A 22350-nucleotide genomic window follows, 5' to 3' on the forward strand; every position below is an offset into this window, starting at 1 on the left:
GACGGGAGAAGGATGAGGCGGCTGATTGATATGTGGACGGTTCGATGAGAAGAAGGTGACAAAGGGTGACTGGTGACAGCACACACGCGCACAAAAGCGCTCACATTTACCCTCAAGGTGTTTGTGGACATTATGCACATAAACAAACGCTCTATGCATGCCAGAGTGTTTGATGTGTTTATGTGTGTGCGCACCAAAGCTGAAAGTAAATTGAAGTTCTTGCCGGTTTTATTACCCCAAACCTACATTGCTTCATCGTGTTCTCCTCCCCAGTTTCATGTACCCCTGAACAACTGCATTAAAAAATAGACATTTAAATACTGTCACAGAATAATGTGTGAAATTTGACAAAACAACAAAAAAAGATATAGTTTAAAATGAGAAGGAATTACAACAAAATGTATCAACAGCAGTCGAACAGTTGACAAGCACTGTGTGTGTTAATCGGATTATCTGTTTATCTCTGGATATCCATGTGATCTCTCAGATATATAGGATCGAATTAACATTAGTTATTGCTTTTTATCTAAACAAGCCAGCTCCTGCTGTGGCAGTAGAGACCGAGGCAATCCCTCTAGATCCGACTTCCCATGATGTTTCAGACAGAGATAATGCCAGCACAAAGGTAATGGAGTAAGTTTACAACCGACCTTCATCTATGTACTCATATGACCTCCCGCAATGTTTTTATAACCACTGTTACAGTCCTGGCCTCATGTGAGTGTTACTTCAAAGCTATCTAAAGAAAATTCAGTATCTGCAATTGTATCATCAAGGCAAGGTCTCTGTGATGCAAATGAGATTTGCTTCTGTGTATGCCCATTGATATCTTCTATTTGGCTGGAGTTCATCATGTTTAAAATGTCACATTGGCTAGCATTATCAAGGGGAGCGGTGGGCATGTTTGCTTAGTGTATATTTTGGGGGGGCTTGGAGCGAGTGAACTGGTTGATTTTGAATGTTGTACTGATCTAAAATGTGAACAGGTTTGTCTGCAGAATTTCAGAGATGTTGGTAGTTCATGGCAATCAGGAGACACTCACCAGTGAATATTTTGTCTCAGTGGATTGATCATTATTCCTGCTTAGGAAAACAAACTGCTGTCAGAAGAAACTGGAGACCAGAGGAATGTGCTGAAAAGCATTTAAGGAGATGCATATTAACGAACCAAGTCCCAGGATAAGTGGACTATCAGCGCTGCATTAGGCGACTGCAGAACCTCAACCCTGAGGACATAAGGCAAGGCAAGAGGGAGGATCCCAAAAAGTGCTTTTGTATCTGAGATACCCCTACTGGAAGTAGAGCTAAGCACGTTTGTTACACCCCTTCAAGTCTCAGACATATGAACTGGATTATTGCATAAAATGTTTGAATTAATTGTGTAAATTAATCGATATTGGGATAAAAAAAAAGCCAGGCTCAATGGGACATGATACACCTAAGCTCATGTAATTTAATAATGCAAGGATCCATTTTACATGTGATAGATCTCAGCAAATATTTAAAAAAAAACATTGTGCTTTATTATACCTATGGTAGGGGTATCTATAAATGTAGGGTACCTTCACACTGGCCTACACATCTGGACACACTTTCTCCTCTCCCCATGCTTCCCTCAGGTCGACGCTTCCCTTTCACCCCTTATAGACCTATCCACCCACGCACACAGGCACACAAACACACAAACAAAAGTTTAGTCAAAAAATAAGGTGATGTTAGTTATTGAGTTGATTTGTATGTGTGCTGTATTCATCATTTTGTTTCCCTTGTATTGTGAATTGGCTGGTGCAGAGGGACTTGAGATGGGATGCAGGATGTAGAGGATGTAAATGAGATTGCAATCACTAATGCAGTCTCTTCAGTAATCAAGGCCAAGCAAGAAATGGAGCCCAACAAGTGAAAAACTGGTGTGGAGACCAAATTTTTTTAATTCTGCTAAATTGAAGTAATATACTCATGATTAGGCACTGCTATTTATCTTGTTTGATTTTTTGGTAGAACCACTGGAAAGGGTCGAAAATTCGAAAAGGAAAGAAACTTGTTTGTGTGTGTGTGTGTGTGTGTGTGTGTGTGTGTGTGTGTGTGTGTGTGTGTGTGTGTGTGTGTGTGTGTGTGTGTGTGTGTGTGTGTGTGTGTGTGTGTGTGTGTGCATCAGTGTGGATTTTTGGAAATGGAGTTGCATGTGCAATTGGCATGTGGTACAGTAGCAGTTGTTGTTCATCAGATTAACAAAAGCCATATTTGTTTCTTATTTCTCCTATCCAGCCATCCATCCATCCATCCATCCATCCATCCATCCATCCATCTCTCAAACTCTCTTGAACTCTCTCTTAGACACAGACACTTTCTAAGTGCGTTCTCTCTACCTTCCCTCACCACTCATTCAAGCTTAGGTCATGCTTCATGAACAAACAAACACAGTAAATTGCCAACAGTCAAAAAGAAAAATGTAGGAGTAGGAGCACTTGTTCAATGGAGAGTTGAAAACCAGATTCAATTTGAAACATTAGTTGAGCGCTCTCACTTTTTCCCAGCAGGAGATATAGGACCTCTTTATAATAAATTCAGCTTGACTTTGTTTCTTCTTTGGCTCAGTCAGGAAAAGGGAAGAGCGAGGAGAACACATCCTGCAAAGGACTGTGGGTCGGCTTTCAACCAGGTTTGGATCTCAAATTTGGGTGGTCTCTGCTGTTCTGCCTTTAAAACCTTTGTGTAGAGTTCATTTAATTGTATTGCATTGAATGATTCTGCAAACATTACATTTCATTTGAAATTGTATTTTTAATAATAATGTTTGACTAAATGGATATCTCCATTACCAATCCAAACTGTCTATGCTTATCTGTTGATAAACAGGGCGATTCTTAAATGATGACAGGCATTCAGTGCAAAGCAAACATGTATTGACCACGGAGCTATTTTTATCTGTGGAATCCGCAGAATCTTTAGTTTTAGGAGATGCCTCAATCTTCTCTTTAACGAATGTAATCTTTAAGATCCTCTGATAGAAAGTAATGTTTGTAGTTTGTAGTTCAAATTGTATTCATTATTTATCTCAAATGTATTATGATGATTGTAACACTTGAAGTATCATGAAAAGTTGTTAATCTTTTTTAAATTAAAATTCTATATTTCATGACTGTTGCTCTTATTGATGGGATTGACTGTTTTCTTGTCCACATCCTTCTATTGTACTGTTGACCTTGTATTAACTTACATTTAACTTATGAAAATCTCAAATGAAATGACTCAAAATTAACAGAACCTGTTACTCCATCCTGCTAAACATTCAGTATTTTTTTAGCAACCTCAAAACGTACAGAAGAATAGAAAGCAGTGGCAGTTATCTAAAAACGATCAGGAAGCCTTGAGCTCCAGGCCTACCTTTCCTCCCTCAATAATGTGCTGAATATTTCCCATGATGTGTTTCTGTTGTGAGAACGAGACTGTGTAAACTATTTGAGATCATGTTCACTCTCAAGGCAAAGCCCTAACAACCACAGACAGATTCCTTATTTGGAATGGAGAGCAAAAGACAGCAGCATTTAAACAGGATCTTTCCACTTGCTACAAGGTTCCACTCAACTCTCTGCCCCTCTCTCTGCCTATTGGTTGTGGGTGGAGATTGGGAAAGGGCGTCAGGCCAATTGGCCACACCTGTGGGGGTATAGGGATCCAGAGATTTAAGGGCTGGGTAGCCATGTGTTCAGTCTCTCTTTGCTGCTTCTAGGCTGAGCTTTGGGCTCCGTCTTCCACCCGCCATGTGGTCTTAAGTATAATCTCTTTTGTTTAAGTATAATTACTTATGTTTACCTTAACCAGTAAAAACGAGTTACTAATAAATTAGTTTCTCTTTATTTCATGTGTGGACTCCCTTTATTTTTGCCACTGCCTGACCCGGTGTGTGACAAAATGGGGGCTCGTCCGATTGTTAAGTTCATTTTTGTAGACAAGTGTAAGTCTGTTTAGTTTGGTAAGGGTCATTTGGTCAAATTCAGCCTGGATGGTCTGAATATGGTTTGTGTGCTGGCTTTTGCTTTGGGTTCCTATTAGGAATTGTAGTTTTGCATTAGTAAGTTGTTTGGTTTCAAAGGATTGATTGGCTTATTGGTAGCACCTGTTGAAGCCAAGTCAGTAGCTGCCAGTGTTGGGAGTTCCACATGTGACTTTTGTCTTTTGGATTTCAGTTTTAGGAGGGATTTGGTCGGTGGAGTTTGGAAGTAGTAGAGCATTGTGTCCTTATGTTTTGTTTTTTTTGCTTAAAGGTTAATGTTTTGGTTGTAATCAATAAAATAAAGGTTGGAACTTTGAGTTTGGTTATTGGGGACAGTCTTGTAATGTGGTATGGAACCATGAATCCCCTGTGAGGCTAAGAAGACTGGTTTCCAATAGGGGGACTGGTCTTGGGGAATTTTAGTGTGGCTGCAAAAGTGGGTAGAGCGGTTGTCTCGGGAGCACATCCACGGTGTAAGAGAGGGTCGCTGGTAACAGTTGCCTTTTTCTTCCCGGTGGGCTAAAGTGCATAAATACCCCCCATCAGTAGCGGCACGAAGACTAGGGATGGAGTTAAGGTAGTTATGGGGTCGCTAATGTCTTAGTTAGTCAGGGCTGGGGAGGTTCCATTTTGGTTTGGCTGTCCCAGACTTTGTTAGTGGTTCCAGCTGATATTGTTTTTGTTTTTTTCTTTCTCCTATTCTATTTTGTGAGTGTAGGTAGTCCAGGTATGGCGTCTACAGTGGATAAATTTGTTGACTCACCGTCAGTAGCACTACTGGATCAGTGTACTAAAGACCAGTTACTGCTAATTGCTGAGAAATATGAGATTGAGATATTGGATAAAAAGTTAAAGGAGTCTGTTAAGGGAAGTTTGATGGCAGGGTTGCTGGAACAGAGAATGATTCAACCCGTTGGGGGGACTCAGTCTTCGGCGTCTGCAGGTACTGTTTTGAGTTTTGAACAGCAAAAGGAACTTTTGTTGTTAAAGCAAACTCATGAATTACAGCTACAAGTACAACTTCAGAATATAAAACAGCAAAATGACTTGGCTTTGGAAGAGGTGAAGCAAAAAACTGAGTTGGTTAGGTTAGAGCTACAGAATAAAAAGCTGAACTTAATTCAACAGGGTATATTGCCAGGTTCAGCGGATAGTGACAACCCTGTGTTTCAGTCTGGTGCACCAGTGGCATCTTTTGATATATTCAATAACTTGCGCTTGCTTCCGAAATTCAATGAAAAAGACCCTGATTCATTCTTTTCATTATTTGAGCGAATAGCGGAGTCTAGGAAATGGCCGGAGGGTGATCAGGCGTTAATGTTACAATGCGTCCTGACCGGTAGAGCCCAGGAGGCGTACTCAACTTTGAGTGCTGCTGATTGTAAAGTGTACAAGCGAGTTAAGTCTGCGGTGCTTAAAGCATATGAGTTGGTGCCTGAGGCGTACCGGCAGCGGTTCCGTGGTTGGAAAAGAGGAGATAAACAGTCTCATGTGGAGTTTGTGCGAGATCTGACTGCCCATTTTGGTCGTTGGTGTGCAGCATCTGAGGTGGACACGTTTGAGAAACTGTGCGACCTGGTAATATTAGAACAGTTTAAAAACTCGGTACCTAAAAATGTGGCTACTTACCTCACAGAGAATAAAGTAGGTATTCCTGGTCAGGCGGCCGTGTTGGCCGATGAGTACGTGTTGATTCATAAAAGCAATTTCAATGCGTTAAGTTCAGATAATGTGCGCAGGGAGAGTTATGGTCATCAAAAGGTGCATCAGACTCTTATGCTAAGAGTGAGCATGGCATGCGAGAAAGGCAGGCAGAAGGTAGAACGTGTAATTACTGCAAAGGCAGTGGGCATTGGAAGAGTGAGTGTCCAGTCCTCAAATCAAAAAATAGATTCTCCGGTACGCAAGTAAGACCAGCGGCTTTGGCCAGTTCACTCAGCCCAGCGGTAGTGGTTGAGGAGCAGGTTGAAGCCAGGCAGCAGAAGAGCATGGAGGATTTTGGACCATTCATTTCTGAGGGTTTGGTCTCTTTGCCGGGTAGTGTTGAACAGGTGCCAGTAAAGATACTGCGGGATACCGGCTCATTGGACTCATTTGTGTGCAAGTCTGTTTTACCCTTCTCGTCGAAGACTGACACAGGAGACTTTGTGCTGGTCAGAGGAATGGGGATGGTGGTGTTCCCTGCACCTGTGCATAGGCTGTGTCTTGACTCAGGTTTGGTGAAGGGAGATGTTGAGATGGGTGTGCGCACTGAGTTGCCGGTGGATGGGGTGGACATAATTCTGGGGAACGGTCTTGCTGGGGTGCAGGTGTGGGCTGATGGTCCTTCTCCCAATATAGTCACTGAAAGTGTGCCTGGTCAAGGTCGACCAGACAGTGTATCAGATGTTGCCGTTGTGTATCCGGTCTGTGCTGTGACGCGTGCCATGACCACTGCGTGTGACGCACAGAATCTTGCTACCAAGAAGTCAGAGTTGGAACCTGCTGAAGTTTGTGTGACTTTGCCTGATCAGTTTAAGTCTATGTCACGATCTGAGTTGGTTGCAGAGCAGGAAAATGATGATAGTTTAAAAGAACTGTTTGACAAAGTACTTTCGCTGGGTGAGATACTTAGTTCTGCTCAAGGCTATTTTATTCAGGGAGGCTTATTGTTTAGGAAATGGGTGCCTCATGGAGAAGCTTTTGTTGGGGAACCTGTTTTTCAGTTTGTAGTGCCGAGAAGGTTTCGGGACTTGGTGTTGCAAACTTGTCATGATAATGTAGCTGGGCATCCAGGGGTAAAGAAAACATATGACCGGGTGTTGCGGTACTGTTTTTGGCCCCGCCTGAAGCGTGATATCTCAGCATATGTCAAAACGTGTCATACATGTCAGTTAACCGGCAAGCCAAACCAGTCAATCAGACCGGCTCCACTTTGTCCAATTCCTGTGGTTGAGCAGCCATTTGCACATTTGATTATTGACTGTGTCGGGCCGTTGCCTTGTTCAAAACTAGGTCATAGTTATTTGCTGACTGTCATGTGCCAGGTAACCAGGTATCCAGCGGCGTATCCACTCCGAAATATATCTACTAAATCGGTGGTGAAGGCTTTGACACAGTTCATTTCGGTGTTTGGGATTCCAAAAATTATTCAGAGCGATCAAGGCTCGAATTTTACATCCGGTATGTTTGCCGAAATACTGCAGCAGCTTCACATTAAGCATAATAAAGCTTCGGCTTATCATGCGCAATCACAGGGCGCCCTAGAGCGTTTTCATCAAACGCTGAAGTCTTTACTGCGCTCTTATTGTACAGAGCTGGGGTGTGACTGGGAGGAGGGGGTGCCGTGGCTCCTGTTGGCAGCCAGAGAAGTGGTTCAGGAGAGCACAGGTTTTAGCCCCAATGATTTGGTGTTTGGTCACAAGGTACGGGGTCCCATGGCTGTGTTGGGAGATAGCTGGGAAATAACAAATCCTCCCCAAAATTTGCTTGACTATGTCAATGGCTTCAGGCATAGGTTGGTTTTGGCGGTTGAAAGTGCAAAAGAAAAATTGGTAAAATCACAGCACAAAATGAAAGCTCTGTATGACAGGCGTGCAGAGCCTAAGCGGTTTCAGGCTGGTGACCAGGTTTTGTTTCTGCAACCTATTGTGACTTCTCCCTTTGAGGCAAAATTCTCCGGTCCGTACACTGTAGTACGGCAGGCTTCAGACTTGAATTACATCATTGCCACTCCAAACTCTAGGAAAGCCACTAGACTGTGTCATGTGAATTTGTTAAAACCTTTTTACGGACGTCAGACAGTGGGGAAAGGGGAACTTGGGAGTGGTATGGTTAATGCTTCTGTTTGTGCATCTGCAGTTCTGAGCTCATCTCCGGCAGTCAGCATGGAGGAGAGTTCGACCACTGATGTGGTTTTGCAAGGGCGATTGAAAAATTCAGAGTCACTGAAAAATTTGGATTACATGTTGGCAAATTTGGATGATAAAAAACGTGCTGAGTTGGGTACCCTTATTAAAAGCTATCCTGTTCTGTTTTCGGATGTACCTTCTCGCACACATCTTATTGAGCATGATGTGGATATTGGTGATGCAGCACCTATAAAGCAGCGTTTTTATCGGGTTTCATCAGATAAGCGCAAGCTTTTAGACAAAGAAGTTCAGTATATGTTGGACAATCATATTGCTGAGCCGTGCGTTTCAAGTTGGGCATCGCCGTGTCTGTTGGTCAGTAAGCCGGACACAACTTTTAGGCCATGTACTGACTTTCGTAAAGTTAATAACGTTACGAAGCCAGATGTGTTTCCTCTTCCCCGCATGGAAGACTGTATAGATCAGGTGGGGTCTGCCGTTTATGTGACTAAGTTTGACCTTTTGAAAGGTTATTGGCAGGTTCCCCTGTCTAAGCGGGCAAAGGAAATTTGTGCATTTATTACACCTTCTGGTCTGTACAAGTACAATGTTATGCCATTTGGCCTGCGTAATGCGCCTGCAACATTTCAGCGCCTTATGAACCAGGTTGTGGCGGGGCTGGATGGCTGCGCAGTGTACCTTGATGACGTGGTAATATACAGTGATACATGGTCTGAACATATTCAGCGCATTCGCGCATTGTTGGACAAGTTGGTCTGGGCAGGGTTGACTGTTAATTTGGCAAAATGCGAGTTTGCGAAGGCCACAGTCACCTATTTGGGTAAGGAGGTCGGTCAGGGTCAGGTGCGTATGTTACAGGATAAGGTGGATACAATAGTAAGATATCCCCCTCCAACCACCAAGAAAGGGCTAATGCGCTTTTTAGGGATGGTGGGATACTACCGAAGCTTTTGTCAGAATTTTTCATCAGTTGTAGAGCCTCTGACTGCACTTTTGAAAAAAGAGGCACACTTTGTGTGGTCAGATAGATGTAGACTGGCATTTGAAAAGGTCAAGGCACTTTTGTGTGCAGCACCTGTGTTGGATGCCCCCCCGGTTGAATGAGGTTTTTTCCCTGCAGGTGGATGCATCTAACGTGGGGGCAGGAGCTGTACTTATGCAGGCAGGAGACCACGGCGTTGAAAAACCTGTGGCCTTCTTCTCTAGGAAGTTTAATAAGTACCAGTTCAATTACTCGGTGATCGAGAAGGAGGCACTAGCATTAATATGGGCATTGCAGCATTTTGATGTTTATTTGGGATCTGGTCTAACTCCGTTGGTTGTTTATACCGATCACAACCCACTGACTTTCCTGCGGTCACTTCAAAATCCAAATCAGCGGCTGATGCGGTGGGCATTGTTTTTACAGCCGTACCATCTGGATATTCGTCATATAAAGGGATCAGAAAATGTGATAGCGGATGCCCTTTCTCGGTTGCCTTAAAGTTGGGTGGTGTTCTCACTGATTTGTCTATTCTGTTCTTTTCCAGGTCTACCTTCTCACTACTCTTAATGTGCTCCTAGGTTCCAGGTTGCTGAGTGGAGGACGGGGGTAGATGGGGAGGAGTGGGGGGGATAATGTGGTGGGGCCCCTTTTCTGTAGGAGGGGGGTGTGACGCCCTGCCCCTCTCTCTGCCTATTGGTTGTGGGTGGAGATTGGGAAAGGGCGTCAGGCCAATTGGCCACACCTGTGGGGGTATAGGGATCCAGAGATTTAAGGGCTGGGTAGCCATGTGTTCAGTCTCTTTTGCTGCTTCTAGGCTGAGCTTTGGGCTCCGTCTTCCACCCGCCATGTGGTCTTAAGTATAATCTTTTTGTTTAAGTATAATTACTTATGTTTACTTTAACCAGTAAAAACGAGTTACTAATAAATTAGTTTCTCTTTATTTCATGTGTGGACTCCCTTTATTTTGCCACTGCCTGACCCGGTGTGTGACACAGCCAAGTGCTCTCCATGGTGCTGGAATGAGTGCATAACCTGTGTGTCATGCTGCCTACAGTTGTTGAGGTGATGGAAGAGTTCGATTTTTAATCTGGTTTTATTTTATAATTTATAATTATTATTATTTAATCTATTTTTTTAGAGTGAAATACAATAAAAAATATTCTCAAAGTCTTGAGATGAATAACGCACACGCTGCTTATGAGAAGTACATGGTTCAACTTAAGTATATGGTTCTATTAGAAAAAACTGAATAACTTCATCAGTTACGTGTGGAAGGCACAATCATTTCTAATGTTTATATCCGTAGGAGAAAATATATGCAGGGTAAAGGTATAAGAGCAGGAAAACCACTGAGTGTAATTCTGTTAGATAATGTAATCATTTTTATACTTGAATTGATTAAATGATTTGAATGAGCATGAGTCTGTTCTGTTTTATTGCACACAGTTTAGGCAGATTAAGTTTTGATGAGAAGAAGCACTGTACTTGCATCAGTTATTGTGATGGAATAAGGGAATAAATAGCCATTAGAAGAGTGACATTTAAGCTTCCTTTGATGACTTAGTGTGGGAGTTGGAAAATAAAATAAAACATTATTGTTAAGTCCTCATCCTTCGAATGCTAAAAGCCTAACCCTGTAACCTGGCTAGTTTATTGTGTGCACTGCAACTGAATAAGTCACAGGACAAAGCATAGAGAGTAGGATCTAAGGGGCAGACTTTAAATGGTTATTTTTTATGTGAATTAGACATTATGTAAGGGGTGACCCCAAATAGTATTTTCTGAACAACCAGGCTTCTTATTCGATCTAAGAAGCCTGGTTCGATAACCAACCTCACAGTGGAGTTGTCACAGAGAAAATCTGGTATTTAAACAAAGTATGATTAATGATTAATTTAAAACAACATGACTATTTCAAAATCAGGAACGTAGAACAATGAGAGTGCAAAATATATTTTGAATCTAAGAAAAATCTTCATAACAATTGGCTTGCATCTCTCTTTCTTTCTTTGACTGTCTCTTAACTTTGCTGTTGTTTCATTTCTGTCAGTGGTTTCCAACAATGGGGAAAATGGATGTAAACTTCTACTTACAACCATGAAAAGCAAGCGTGATAAGAAACAGTGACTCTCTGTCTATCGATATCCGCTCTGATTCAGTACTACGGAGAGCGCCACAACTACACAAACACAAAAACGATGTCTCTTAGGAACCATCTTATTTGCAAAGTGTTTCCCAATCCTTCGGGTGCTTTTATTTGTACAGGTTTTACAATAACACTGCAGAGGCAGTTCAGAAAGTTCCAAAGCCTCCCAAAGTCACCCACACTGCCACTATTCAATCCCAGTTGGGAAATGCTCCCACCCCTCAAAGCCTGCCAAAACACAAGCTGCACTTTGCTGAAAACCTTTGTCTGCGATGATACTCAAATACAAAGACAGCATCAAACCAACTACAACAACACAGCATGCCCTTGCACATGAAAGGTAGTGTAGGATTACTTAATGATATCCTTTAAATTATGCATTTTCAATCTATTCTATGTAGAGAAAGTGGATCTTGTCTGGTTGCCCGCTTTAAAATGCACCCACCACCATATCTTACACGCTGTAGTTGAAGGAACTGGAAGCATGTTTCTTTTTTACTGTTCAAGCTTCACAGAGCAGATTATGCAAAATAAACTTTCAACTTCAATCATAAAGCAGTGAAATTGTATTTGGTTTATCATCTATTAATTTGGACCATTTATCATACTTAGAAATTCTCCTTTCTACCTGTGTTCACTCTGTTTAAGTAGAAAATCACTTGTGGCTGTTAACATGGTAAAAGCTTGTCTTCAGTCCCAGAGATATTTAGCAGCAGCACCAAGGCGTTAAATAGAGGAGTTCACTGGCACCCAAAGCAATAATAGCCACGTCATTCTCTCTCCAGCTCTCCCAGTCCCTGCTGCGCTCTCTTTCATTCAGCTTCCCCGACACGTTCCTCCTGTCAAATGTGGACTCGTGCCTCTTTTACATGCTTATTGGAGAAGGTCCAATGCCCTCCTCGAAGATTTTTACATTTATCTTCCCTTCTACGTTTTCACCTATTGGAAGACACCCAATGAACTCTGTACTGATCTCGCTCATTCTTTCTCCCCCCCCTCGTCTTTCACTCTCTCCCCCTCTCTGTCTGTCTTTCTCTGCCCGGTGCACCTCTGGTTTTTAAGATCTCGGTACTCAGAGGGTGATTTCATCCTTCACTGGGCCATGAAAGCGCTTTATAAGTACATCGCCACCGCCAGCGCATTAATCGCCTCGGCCATATTGATTTGGCTGTTCTGTTGTGCAAACCAGCATATGGAAGAGGGGGGAGAAAGAAAGAAAGAAAAGGGAGATGAAGAGGAGGGAGAAAGGTTTGGGAAGGAAATAGTGAGAGCATTAGGATCTAATTAGACTAACATAATGAAGTGGTTTGAAACTCAGGGTCAGAGGAATGAATATAAGCATGTGAGTTCGCTTTCACAAGTTTTGAATCCAGCAGGCCTTGTCCAGCAGAAACACATTTAGCATATTGTGCTGCAGCAAGGAATCAAGTGCAAAAACTAAAGTTGTGTTGGAAAGATTACATTTGATCAATGTAAGAAATGGATGGATAGAAAAATAGTGTACGAATTATTAAGATGTGTTCAAACCGAATGCTAAGCAGGTTTTTGCAGCTCTGTGATTTTGAACAGTCAAATCAAATAAATTGTTCTAGGCAGCGCACACCGAGGTGAAATTCACTTAAGACTAAATGGGTCATGAATATATCAATTAAACAGAAAAGTAAATAGATAGAATTATGTCTAATAAATAAACAAGTGATGAAATGAAAAATACAATAATTAAATGTTAAATTTGAAACATAAATACCACTGCCTCAACAAATAAACAAGGAAGCAAATAATTATATCAAAGTGAATCAGTTTAAAATGAAAAAAATGGCCATTATATCTAAAAAATGTTTAATGCTTGAATATAGTATGCAGTGGGAATTGTAGTATTTCTGATTCAGATTCAGATCCTATGTGCCAAACTGCTGGTTCTAAGCACTACTATTTGAAATGGCTAGCGTTGTTTATGGATTTGTAGGTTATATAGGTATCCTTAAGCTAGAAACAGACCTTGAACAAATGGTTTAACATTTGAGAAAAAAACACTAAAATGCTTTTTTTCCAAAAGCTATGCCTTAAGCCCCAAATAATACAGATTTGAAAAGACAATGATAGACATTTTTTAAAAGAGTGAGTTTACCAGAACTCTACCCTACTCCTCATCTCTGCTTGTGGCCAGTAGCTTGAGGCTAAATTAGCTGCTATTAGAAAAAACCCTGATCAAACTGTCTGCTGGCGAGTTGCAATGTGGTTAATGTGGGTGGCAGGTTTTGAAAGAGAAGAATGTGTGAAATAAAAAAGAAAATTGCTCTGTTTCTGCTGGATCAATTTTAATAAGTTTCTTTAATTGTCCCTCACAATGTTTTGAGTGCAAAGCTTAATGAATTAGTGCTATTTTAACCACCATACACTCTATTAATTTATCTCCAAACTGTCAACACCAACTGGTTCAGACTGGCTTGGACTTAGCCTGACTGAGTTTAATCACTCTAGCTGCCTAATGCATTTTTACATTTGGCACAACAATTATAATGGCTTCCCAGCCATTAGCATTGAGTATTGAGCGACAGAGTGGGATGCTGACATTGTAAAAATGACCTTGACCAGAAAAAAAAAGCCCAAAAGCTTAGCTACAGTAGTATTGTAGTTTGGTGGAGATTTGGTTTGTGAAGAGAGGGAAATGGAGCAGCAAAACTTCCTTTATTATGCTGAAAATAAGACTGTGCAGGTATATTTGTCTAGTAGCTGGTCCAAGTTCATGAGCAGCTGTTATTGCGAGATGACCCTTATTCTAACTCCCCTCTCCTTTCATTTGGGGAAAAAAAAAGTGTTTTTCTTTGACTGATACATAAAATGGGATTGTTCCAAAGTGGGGTTATGGCTGACGGCAAAGGGATTATGGTGAAGATGACATTTCGTTACTGTGCTTGAGGAAAAAAAGACATTGGTTTGATTTCTAAGGGAGGCATAATCTTGGGATTGACCTTATCATTTAGCTTTATGCTTTGATCTAACCCAAATAAAAAAGAGATTTAAGAGTGAAAAACAACATGATGAGATAATCGTGGCTCTAAGGAGGGATCTGGCCTGTGATTTCTTAAGTCTTTCTTTAGTGAGGCCTTTTCACCCCAAACTTCCAAAAATGTCACTTATGACATTTGTTGAGTTTTACTAGGCTCTGTTAAATGCATGAGTGAGTAAAAGAGCAATGTTGACCAAGCTTTTACCCTGATATTTTAGGATATTTCAACAGGATCACAGTTCATATATTGATTTTAAGAGGCTCCAACAATCAAAATGTCCTTTCCCTCTGTATACATCACTCGATAGAAGGTCAAATAAGCAAACTGGTCGAATGTTGAAAACCATTACAACACATGTGAGGGAATTTCAGCAAAGTGGAAATAAGAGTTCACAGTGGATACTCATGTTCACAAAGACCGCAACTCTCCCTGTCAAACAGGCTCTGCTTTAAAATGCAATATTGTTAATCTGCCACATTGATTCAACAGCGGCTGTCTGCAAATCCATATTTCATAAAGCAGAAGGCCTCTGAGAGCAGGAGTCAGAGATTTAGCTCTATTTTGCTGTGTTGGCATTAAAAACTGCTGAACTGTTCACTTAAAGAGGAATGAGACTGAATGGAACTTTTGAAATATGGTATTCCTTTACCCTTTATGTGGACATTACAGCTTAAATTACTCAACAGACTGTGTTTGCAGTAGCCAGAGGAAAGACTTTGTGCCATCAACCTCCAATTGAGGAACAATGAAACCGGAGACATAATCATGATTGGCTTAGGCAGCACCAGCAATACTGGACTTTTAACTTAAATGCTTCATAAGCAAAAGTCAGTTTCAGTTTTGAATGTCATTCCTGTATACTAGTGCAACTACATTTCTATATTTGTTTTACACTCAATGGAATGACCTATAACAGTACAAAAAATAAATAAAGTGTTGCAGGTTTGTTTTTAACTAGAGTTTGTGTTAAAAGTGGGTGTCCATCCACCTGTCACATTTTCATTTAACGCCTACAAGAACCTGAGTGGAACATCTCAGCTCAACTGAGGAAGTCAAAAATGGCAGCAAAGGAAAAGATAAGGTCTATGTGGCCCGAAAGTGAATACATGAAACCCCAAAAAATGCCATAGTTCTATTAGATTTTTTTACATTATTTGATGTTGTCTTTGTGTCTTCTAATTACATCATCATGTTGCGACTTCCTTTTCTGCTAATAATTTAATGACACCCAAATGGTAAATTTGTGTCACAAGCTGTATGCACCCAACCTAGTATTCAAATACAGTAACAGTAGTAAATGTGACCAGCACCCATGTTCATTAAGTACATATATCTACACATATTCAAATGCAAATAAAAGTAAAAATTCAACGGTTTAAATATGCATTGCTCAACTGAAAAGATGTTTAAATGAGCAGCTTTTAAATGTCTGTGCAATGTCCTTCAAGACATCCCAGGAGACTTAGGTATCACAGTTCAACGTGAATACTCTCTCAAATATCACAACACTACCGGCAGTGAAATCCAATAATGCTAACCTGTCACATCAATTCAGCATCAGCGAATCTATATTTTCCCACAACATCAGTTACGTCTGACAGACCAGTGCGAGGCTAAGCCAGTAACTCCGAGCCTGATGGAAATAGAGACTGTTGCAGCCTCACAGTGTGCTTATATAGTGAGGGTGAAAACACAGAAGTGCAAATGCTAAAACGGTGAGAACTGAATTGAAACAAAATTCATTTTTCCCATTGATATTTCTGAGGTAATAAATGTGAGTATTGTATTTTTTTGTCCTTATGTATAAAGGCTGAGGAGAGACCCTCATAAGAAATTCAAAGGATTCAGTGTTGCCTAATGCTGCAGGAGGAAATGTAATGGGTTCACCCAAATCAAAATGTCATGTTTTCATGCCAATCTGCCAATCAATTCATTTTCACAATATAAAAACAAATGCATGGATGGAGACAATCGTGTAACCTCTGCTCCTTTTCATATGGAAAGAAGAAACTGTTGAATATTTTGCTTTAGTTCTACGTTCAGATAAAGTGCAGTCATATGTAAATATAAAATAATTGGGCTCTACAGCAACGAGGTAAGAGTTCTCTAAACTGGAGTTGTGAGCAAAAAGCAGTATCATTTAATTTAATAAGGATTACAATAACAAGCAACCAGGCGGCTTTATAAGGATACGATAGACATAGAAATCTACATTTTTGGAGAATCTCACAAAAGCTGAAATTCTTAATAATTCACATTTAATGTGCATTTCTAGATCAGCGGCTGCATGTCCCGGAGAAAGGCCATTCAGATTGATAATTTGATATAGACCTGAACCAATGTTTATAACGATCCAAATTTAATGAAAATGGGTTCAGTATCGCGCGAGGTACAGTTGATTTTGTAGAGACGCTGCTTCATACAAATTGTATTTAATTACTAGACCTGTCCAATATGGCGGACACGCAGAGGCATAGCGGGGAACATACAACAGTCTGTGTGGGTTGGATCATTTTGAAAGTGGCCAATAGTTAGAGGGTCAGTGGATGTTTTAACAAACTCATGACATATAACGTAATTCTGACGCCATAGTTGGGGACGTCAGCAATTTAAAGTGCAATTAAGGAAGATTCAGCATTTATCTTATGCCCAGACTAAATCAACTTCCCGTGAAGGTAAACAAAACAGAATTTTGCAAATTTTGCAAAGTATTACGACATTACTACAGTAAGATTATTTCCCAAACATCAAAAACTATATCTTTCTTTAAACATGGCAACCAAACTCCAGCAATAAAAACATTGAAAAGGTTTTTAATAACACCTCCCACAATATCAACTTCGATCTTACTACTTAACTTCTATTACTGTATCCTTCCACCATTGGCTTACAACTGAATCTAAATCTGATCAAGATTTCTAAATATTTCAAATGGCTTTAACATACAACAGCGAATGGGCCATTGGTAGAATTTGTATAAAATCCACATGAAGAGCTGTACACCCCTAGACTCAAATCCCTCTTATGATTAGTTAGGCAATTTCAGTGTAATTGAACCTTAAAAGATATCTCTAACTGCCACCTGGCAGACCGAGACCAACCTGGGAACACGGTCTCTTCTTCAACACAGCTAAGACAGCAGTGGAATGACTCCTGCTGCATCCCCACGCGGGGCTTGCTGTCTGTATGAGTGAACACATGGCTGGATGTGTGTAGGTGGTCCTCACCATGCTTCTGAATGTTTGCCATTCGCTCTCTCAGACTCCTGTCCAACACGGTGCCTAAACCTGGCAGTGGATGCAGGCACTGCTCATGCCTCTGTGGACGGTGCCACTGCATCATGTTTCTATCTGTCTCAATGTCACTTTTCATGTTTGTTTTTGGGTTCACCCTGGAACATATTCCTGGCTAAATCAAGGTGAGGGTTTTTTTCTGGCTTGTGTCTGACTGGGCCTACCCAGTTTCTTCCAGTCTCTTTTTTTCCATGTATGTATATGTATATATGGACACACATACATATATATATATATATATTATTGTCTACACAAAAGGAATGAATCAATATTTTGGGAAATGTGCTTTTTTTTCTACAGAATTTTAAGATGAGAAGAGCAATACCACTCTCTGTGAGTACAGCACTAGAGTTTTTAGATTAGCTTAGCATAAAGACATTGGGCAGCCTTCCAAAACTTCTAAATGTATCGTGTTTGTTCAATACGGAATGCAAAAACATCAAGGTAGGATTTACCCTCTTGTTGTCACCGTCAGTTTGCCAGGCAGTGCGGACCCAAATGTTCCAGAAAATGTTGAAGTAGTCCTTTATGAACAAGCAATGTAAAGAAGGTGAAATACGGTAAGCAAATATTCTAAGCAAGAACATGATAAAGCTATTTCTTAGAGGTGGACAGCTAAAAAAGTGGGCATATCAATTATCTGTTGATGTAACCCACGAGATGCTTTAAACTGGGAGTTTCATCTTCCATCACCTGAACTGCAGCAGCCTGGATATTTCCCTCAACTCAGTCAGCCCAGAGACAGTTTATTTTTGATTAAGGCAGTAGTAACACTCCCATCCTTATTGTCAGCGTTTTAGCACCCTCTTGCCAAAAATATCAACCAGCTGGACGGAGGTTTGCACTTTTGTTACTATGTTAAAAATCCAAGTCCACTTGACCTGGCAAGAAGTTGATATGTAAAGCTCCAGTGTAGTAATCCTCCATTCAAAACCCATCTCTAAATATGAGCTTCAAACTCGCTTTTGCTGATTCTCATGCCCAGCAAGAATTTTGACATTGAATAGATATTTACACGACTGCCGGCAGCTACTTTAAAAGCTGTCTGCTGCCAAAATGGAAGCTGAGACAAGTTTTTACCGCACTGCGTTTGGGTTGAATTGGACAAAGTGTTGCTCATCTTTGCCAATCAAAAGTTTGCTGAAATGTCTTCATGTAGATTGAAGTAGAGGAGCAGTGAAAGGAGCAGGGAATAGTTTAAAGCCTCACTGTGATAATATTCTATAAAAGCTGAAAAGGAATGAAAAGACGGCTGCGGAGAATACAAACAATGCAGAGTTCTGCTGGCGGAAGCTCATGTCAGGTTATCTGACTGGGCATGACCAAGCATGTTTTCTGGTGGAAATCACTCCTTGCTTTATATAACTGCTGGTGTAAAAGGCCAAACAGGAGCTGTGATAGTGAGGGCACTGAGTAAATGTCAGCCTACTCTACTGCATATCAATAACCTTTTAACAATTGCAGTTTGCAGTCCTGTGTGTCAGCGGTGCTGAGAAGGCTAGGGATTTTCATATTCAAGTTTTGATACTTCATGTTTACACTTATTATTATTTAATTAATTTGTTAGAGTTATCACCATGCTAGCATCTCTGTGAGGCTATAGCAGATAGCATCTCATTACACATATACATCTACTACATTCCTGAGTACACTCAGTTTGTTTGAATATATTTTATTTGATATATTTGGTTTTATCCCTATATTTTGACTTCTGCTATACTTTATGTGTTAGATTCCAAATATATATATATACGTATTTAATGAGCATTGTTTCCTGAGATCATTTCACTGCCAACAACTGCTGCTCTGTAGTTGCTGTGCATATGACAATGAATAACTTGAAACCTGGTAGGTTTATAGAGTATTTAGCAAGTAATATGGTATGCATTAATGTGTGACGGAAGTTTTACAGTCCACAGAAAGCTCTGTAAAAAGGCAGTAAGAGCACCTTTTAGTTGGCACACAATGACAGATTCAACATGTTGGTATTTAGCAGGTAAAATGTATTGTGAATGTTGTCATCACGTGACAGAAATGCCACACCTTGATCACATGATGAACATAAGCTCCTTCAATTTGCTGACTGCAGACTATTTATCACACTACTGCTCCTTAGGTGAAGAATGTCGCTCCATCCTCAAGCAAGTCTGCAATGTTTGCCATGTTCACCATATGAGTTTAGCCTATTTGCATGCTAACATTTGCTGATATGCAAGTTATCAATAGACACAACGTGCAGCTGAGACAAACAGGGACATCACCAGTTTTTGGTAATTAATTACATAAGGATATGTTGCCTTGGGCAGAAGAAATGTGTGTATCATCATGTGTTGCAATCCATCCAATACATGTGGACATAGCAGCTAACGTACCATTTCTAGAGCCATGGTGTAGCTGAAGCAAAAAAAAAACACTATTTGGTGTATTTCCCTTGGAGAAATGGCAAAAACATAGTCAATCCAGCCTCACATGTTTCCAGTACAATATAATCTAGTTGGAAGTTGAAGTTTTCAAGGAAGTTCTCAGCTATCTCCCAACGTTGTTTGTCACTGTTAGCACCCATTACATTACAATCACAGAACAGGCAGAAATTGTCATGTTTCCACCAACAGAAGCCTCAATAGACCACAATGCAATTCAATCAAAACGTGCAATTTTAGTTACTTGCATGGGCCATGTAGCACCCAATAATATAATAATTTCCTGAAAATGAAATCAATTTGCATTAAGCATGATTGAAAATGTAATACCAGTCTATAATGTAGTATCATAATAAAGTTTTTATCAATAATCTAATACCTTGTCACATTATTGGGAATTTATTACTGGTGGGTCATTTTTTGAAAAGTACCATTTTCAACGGATTAGGGTTACATTTAGTGCACATTGTATTAGATTTTCAGCTGTTGTGTCAAATGTATGAAATTGCAAACGATAAAGGAATCCAATGAAGAAGGTTGAATAAAGTGGGCACAGCAAAAGTATATTCCACTTCATCATGATATACCGTAACACTTGAAGGGCAACAATCAGCACACGCTGATGATATCTAACATTCAAAACTGATTTGAAGGTGGATTTCTCCTTAAGATGCAGAAGAAAGCAGCAACACAAACAACTACTTGGCAGTCTCCTTCTGCCCATGACCCTGACAAGGTTAAAGCGAGGAGCAACAGACAGGGAATCGACTGTACAAGCAGCCGGAATCGCCAAATCTGAATTACCTCCCGTTCCTTAACATAGTCATTAACCTTGCTATTGTGTTTGCACACAGGCAAACACTTATTTACTCTTATTGGCTGGGAGGCACACACACTCACGCACCCTCTCAAGTGTTTTTTAGTGTATAACACAATGACACAAAGGGGCCTACTCACGTATTTGGAACATTCACATGCAACCTTTGCTAGGCTCGTGGCCACTTTTCAATATTTTACCACACACACAAACACAGATGGCGTTTGGTGACAATGACGCAGTTAATCCGCAGGGTCTGGACAAACACACCAATCATCCACAGATTCAGGTGTATGAATAGTCACAAGTGAGGCATACACACAAATTCACATACAAACCCAGTATTGTGCATTCATATAAAGTTTAGGACACAGCAAGACAGACCAAATGTCAATGGGTCTTCTGAGAGGAGTTTCCCCCATGACTAATGAAAAATACACATGCGTGCACAAAATGCACTTGGACTATAAGGTCATTGAGTAATACTGGAACAGACTTGAGGCCATGACCGTAAGTCTATTTGTGGCATTTTCTTACATAAAATATACATGCATTTAGTTTGTATCGGTTACATTAATAACTACTATACATGTCAGGCCTATATGCTCGTCATTATCTGAAGGGAACACTCTTTTTGATCACTATCCTCCTCCCCAGGCACTGAAGACCTGCACAGACATTTCATGCTTCATTGCCTCGGCAGTTCTCCTCCGGCGGCGTTTGTTCAACTTTGCGTCATGTTTAACTAAGGAAACTTGAATAACAAGGTTCAGAAGGGGGACAAGATGCAGGAGAGAAAGGTCTTATTTCTAGACTTTTGGTGTAAAGTGGAAAAGGCCACACATTCACCGCACAGCGAAATCCCTTTTCAATCCACCATTCCAGACGTCCCCCCTCACAGAAACATTTTCAGATCTTCCTGGAGAACCCTGAGGTGTACCCAGGACGGAATGAGAAATATAATCCTTTCAGGGAGTTCTGGGTCCACCCGTCGCCTCTTACCGGTTGTGTGGGCCCGGAAAAAAACTCTTACTGGAGGCCACCGGGAGGCATCCTGATCAGATGCCCCGATCCACCTCATTTGGCCTCTCTCGATGCAAAGCAGCACCTTCTCCACTCCAGTCCATCATCATTCCGACCCTCACCTATGGTCATGAGCTTTGGACGGCGACCAAAAGAATGAGATCGAAGATAAAGCGGCCGAAATGAGTTTCAGGCGTAAGGTGGTTATTGGCGATGAGGGTGAGGAGCTCAGATGCCCTGCAGGGGCAATATCCCTTTTAATGGACATAGTAGATGAGGTGTTTTTAATTACACAGCAACCTCCCTGTGCTCAATTTGTCCCCCATAAAATCAAGGGCATGATCAATACTGCTGTCTTGTCAGTCTGTGAAATGAGAACATTTAACTAATGTAAGCTAATGTTATTTGTAGCTCAGCTGCCAAAGGGGGAGACTGCAGCTGTCAACAAGATCAATTTAGATGATATCTGTTCACTTCAGTATACCACACAGCAGTAAATGCAATTCCACCTTTGAATGTAATTATCAGGTTAATGGAAAAGTGATATAAATTGTCAAAATGAATTGGTGTGTACTTTCTTAATCACCCTATTATTCATCCGTACAATTATTTCCTAATCGTGTTATTTTTTTATTTAATCAAATGGAAATGTTTCTTTTTTTATTATTGATTTTTGTGTCCCCTATTTTGTCAAAGCATGAAGGTTGCACAACATTTATTTGTACCTTTCATTACCAAAACACTCCCACCGGCAACTTACCCCACCCTTTATCAGTTCATGGACATGGTATATTGTTGATGCGGTCCAGG

This window comes from Anoplopoma fimbria, chromosome 4 (assembly GCF_027596085.1).
Source record: "Anoplopoma fimbria isolate UVic2021 breed Golden Eagle Sablefish chromosome 4, Afim_UVic_2022, whole genome shotgun sequence".
In the NCBI taxonomy this organism is placed as follows: domain Eukaryota; kingdom Metazoa; phylum Chordata; class Actinopteri; order Perciformes; family Anoplopomatidae; genus Anoplopoma; species Anoplopoma fimbria.